We start from the raw sequence: 5,106 nt of genomic DNA, 5'->3' as shown, positions 1-5,106 counted from the left end.
TATACACGAGGTGTCTACGAAAAGTAGGTTATGCGTTTAGAGGTAAGGGGCTGCTAACTAATCTTAAACAGGCATTTTCTTATTAGGAACGCGAGGTCCGCAAGCTAAGAGCTGAACGAGCATGTGCTGGAGAGTTCGCACAGCAGCGAGTGCGTAAGTCGACACTAGAGATTAGCACGCTACACACTCCAGCTATTGCATTACCGCTACCGCAACAATAGAGAGCACTAGAAGCGAATATGTACGGGCGTAATAATGTTAAGCGACGTTACATTACGACGTTGCGAGAGGAACAGTTTGCAGGGGATGTGAGGTTAAGGTAGTCTATCTCGCGCTTGTTCCGCACGAGACCTTTAAGAGGGCAAGTCGATAGATACATGGGAATCTGGCAACCTAAAAAGCAGAAACGCTCAACCTACACTGTTATACGTAGGCTTTTACCGCTTTGTAGCGTACCTATTAATAGCCTCTCTGTAGGTTAACAGGTATAGGAAAAGAAACCCCTACCTATGTCTTCTAAAATTCCTGAAGTGTTGTAGGAATGCGTTATATCGTGCCTCCAACACGTGTAGAAAAGAGACTGCTGTAAACTTTGCTAGTACTTGTCACGATAAAATATTTCTGTACTATTGAGTTCGCTAACTAGTCGAGATCTGTAGCTTCAGCTTACCATCAGCACTACCTATAAGCAACAACACAGTAGCTAGTCTGCGTGAAACCTCCTAGATAGCACTATGCAAGAGACAAAGTGGGTTCATTTAGTGGGCTCTGGCTCCACTTTCAGCTTCGCCCGAATACTACTTCCCTCTGCAACCCACACGCCTTTCTAGCCGTTGCTATCTATTTCGATTTGTGCGAGAGGAAACTATGCTCTTAAGAGTACCTGTACTTCTCTAAGGGACAGAGCTCCTAGGGAACTTCACAGGGCGCGTTTCCCTCAGTGTTTTCCCCATCATTTCTGGGTCTCTTATCTTTGATCTTGTCTACCTGCTAGCTTACAGATTACACGCGTCGCGTATTCGTATATTGCAATGTCTAGCGCGTGCTTATGCCTGCCACCACTAGTATTTCCACCAGAACCTACGGTTTAACGATGCCTTTCGCATGCAGAATCTTCTATAGCATCTTAGACTTAAGTTGCTATGCTAGTTAGTAGGAAGCACTCTAAGCTAGCTGTTCGTAGAGCTGACCTTTTGGCGTACTGCGGTCCTATTACCGTACGATCTAACACTCGTATAGGCTCTGCAGATAGCCTAGGTAGGCCTCGTGGCACGCTATTTAGGCCACGATTCAAACCACATTCCGTACCGCCAAGTTCCTAAGGATCCCTATCTTCTCTTCGTCGGCCCTCAGTACTATGCACCACGTCGATCCCTAGAGCAACTTCGGATCCCTTATACGACTAATAGACTGCGGTGTGCTTGCATCAATCAACCAGAGCACGATAAGAGACACGACATCGTCCGCCCTAGAACGTCTAGGGATCTAGGGCTAACTTAGAGATCCGAAAACAAGAGGCTTTACGAAGTATTTGCAAGGCCAAGATAAGCTAGATTAGAGCCGGAGATTAGCTACCGTTAAGCGATAGCAGATATTGGACGGGCTAGAGAAGACTTAGGTGTCGTAGGCAGAGCGAAGTTTATTAACGGACTAGAAAGCCAAATAACAGAATAGTCCGGGGCAATTGTAGATTTATAAGTACTCTAAAACATCGCAAGTCAACGCATCAAATCCTGCAGCAGAATTTCTCTGTGCTGTACACACGTAGAAGGATGTTAAAAAGATAAGCAGTTCTTATACATGTTGCTGTCATGCTCCTGAGTTTCTCTCTTCCCCCTATTTTAATCAACTACTCGTTTATAGGCATTTGAAGAAGGCGTTAAGAGACAGCGTAGGACGTTAGCAAAACTGTAATCGTGTCTATACTAATATAGCGCGAAACGAGAGAGATAAATATAAGAGAATGCACGAGTAGGCTGATTCGCATTGCACAAGTGCAGCGCCTCTATCTAGTTCGATAAGAGGGGTAGAAATCTCTCTACTACTTCCTCAGCACAACAAAATGAGGGTACTAGCGAAAGTTCAATCTGTGAAACTACCTGCGAGTCTGCTACATTCTTGAACCCATTCTACAAGCTGCGTAATCTCTCTCTAATCGCGTAAGCTAATGACTCCAATAAGCTGCTAAGCGTAATCCGGACGCAGATGAGAAACAGGCTTGGCCGTGCTCGACAACCGCCCTATCCATGCTTTATCGTACACCTGTACCTACGCTTTGTGAGAAGAACCTAGGTAACGTAATGTAGTAAGAAGAGAAAAGTGCCTCTAGTGCATGGGGAGATACCTTTTGTCAAAACTTAGGGGGTGTAAGAGTTATCGTATTGTCAAGGTGAGATCTAAGACTAAGTACTAACGCTAATTAGTCATGCAACATCAGTCACATGATCACTGTCTTCATCGCCCATCTTAACACTCCCCCTCGATAAGGGCAGTGCTCCCCCTTAATGCTGTCGGCTATGCACAAGTTGTTCCGTGCTCCGGGAGCCGTTGCCTTAATTATCGATCCTCCGCAAGCCAACCATCCGTTGAAAGGACTTAAACTTCGTCTTGCCTAATGGCTTGGTAAGTCCATCTGCTAGGTTCAACCTACCAGCAATCCATTCTATCTTTACTAGCCCCTCTTCTACCTTCTCTCGTACGAAGTAGTACTAGATATCTACGTGCTTAGTTCTTACATAGTACATTAGGTTCTTAGCCAGGGCCAGAGCCCCTTGATTGTCTCCGAGAATGCTCACTAGCTCCAGCGTGCTCGATTAAGAGTAGCTAACTCGTAGCTGACACAGCAGTCGTTGCAGCCATATTACTTCCTTCGCGGCCTTAGACTCTGCGATGTACTTAGCCTTACAGCTAGACAGCGCTACAGTAGTCTAACGCTTTAACTTCCAGCTAATAGCGGTGCCAGCAAATGTGAAGACGTAGCCCCTAGTCGATCGGCGGTCGTCGTCTCTTCCCTAGTTCGCGTCCGTGTAGCCCGTTAGAACGTCTAGGCGATCTTGCGTGTCTATTACTAGGCCGTAGTTACTAGTACCCTTTAGGTACCGAAGAAGCCTCTTTAAGGCCGTACGGTGTTTCTCTAACGGGTTAACGGTAAAGCGGCCTAGCTAACTAACCGCGTATGCAATATTAGGGCGAGTACACAGCATTAAATACATAAGGCTACTAACCGCTTACTAGTACTACTTCTAATCCTGCGAGTCTACCGCCTCTTTACTAGGTTCTAACACAAGATTCTCGTCTATTAGAGTTGCTATAGAAGTGCAATCTGCTATGCTAAAGGTCTTTAGCACCTTCTTAGCGTATACGCGCTAAGTTAACTTAATCTTACTGCCCTATAAGGTATCTTCGTAGATTACCTTTACTCCTAGATAGTAGGCGACTAGACTAAGATTACTTATCTTAAAGTGCTCGGACAGAGCGCTCTTAACGGATGCAATCTCCTCCTAATCCTTCCCTAAGGTTAAGAGGTTATCTACGTATGTCGCAATTACTAAGCGTTTGTCTTAATTAACGAACACGCTTTAGTCTTTAGAAATTGCTACAAACCCTATAGGCCGCAGCGCCTAGCTTAAGGTAAGGTACTAAATCTAAGGAGATTGCTTGAGCCCGTACAGGGCCTTATTTAGCTTGCAAATCTTCCTAGGGTACTAATCCTTAATATTTAGTAGTAGTTCTATATAGACGTCCGTGTCGATCTTGCTATATAGAAAGGCTGTCTTAACATCTATCTACTTAATTAACTAGCCTAGCAGGCAGGCTAGAACGAACAAAAGTTTATAGCTTATTAGCTTTACTACTAACGCAAATGTCTCTAGAACATTAACGCCTAGCTCTTGTTTAAAGCCCCGCGCGCACTATTAGGACTTATAACGAGTAACTTCTCTATTAGCGTTAGTCTTAACCTTGTATGCAAACTTGCTAGTAAGAATTAACACTCCTAGTAGAGGATCTACGACATCCTACACCTAGTTAGCTATAATCTCCTTAATTTCTTCTTCTATAGATAGAATCCATCTTAATACGTCTGCACAGGTAACAGCATCCTTATAATTCTTAGGTTTGTATACGTTACTAATCGCATGATTAACTACATAGTTTTCTAGCTTATCTTAATTCTTTTCTAGCGCTAACAGCGCCGCTAGACACTTAGTAATTACACTCTAGTTATTGTAGTCTACTAACACTAATAAATGTGCTACCTAGGCCTGTATGTTTTCTTCTAAAATGCGTTCTGCTTTATTTACCTTCCTGTCGTAGGCGATTAGCACGAGTCCTCTATTAATTGCAGTAGGCTTTACTAACAAAGCCGCTAGAGTCTCCCCTTTAATCGTAGAGGACTGTCGCTACTTAGCCCTATGCACAAGGGTATCTTAAATTATAGCTTTATTGCTATAGGCTAGCTAACGCGCGGTTTTAAGGACTTCTCCTCTTAGACTAAATACGTCCTTATTAAAGTGCAGATCTCGAACTAACTTAACTTGCTTAGTGCAGGTGTTCTATACGCGATACTAATGCTTGGCAATGCAGCTAAGGAGATAGCACTTGTCTGCCTAGGGATTAAGCTTTTTAAATTTTGCGTAGTCATTTCGGGGTCGGGGCTTCTAGCATTTACAGCCTAATACTTACAGATGCTCTATGTTACAGTAACTACTGTAGTTCCCTTAACACTAAACGCGCTACAGAATCCAAGTGCTCCGCTAAGCACCCGAATTCTGCTAATTGGCCGGCCGGGCCTAGCGCTATGCGCACGGCCCCCATCGATAACTTCTTACTGCCTGTACATGCTAATTCTGTTTCCTTACGCAACGTCTTGTATTACACTAGATATTGTACGTAGCTACAATTAACGCTTCTAGTAAGCTCTTAAACACGTGCTCGTAGCATCTCGTGACATTACGTTGCGTTAACCTACTATAACTACCTACGAACAACCTAACGCGTTGCAGCTAATCTTGCGTTAGCTAAACGCAATTTAAGCGGACTCAGCTGCGTTAAAGGCTAGCAACGAAGCACTCCTTACTAACCTAGCTAAGTAAGAGAATTAACACG

The sequence above is a fragment of the Alternaria atra genome, assembly GCF_907166805.1.
Source record: "Alternaria atra isolate CS162 genome assembly, contig: 38, whole genome shotgun sequence".
NCBI lineage: Eukaryota > Fungi > Ascomycota > Dothideomycetes > Pleosporales > Pleosporaceae > Alternaria > Alternaria atra.
This window is presented reverse-complemented; position numbering follows the sequence as displayed.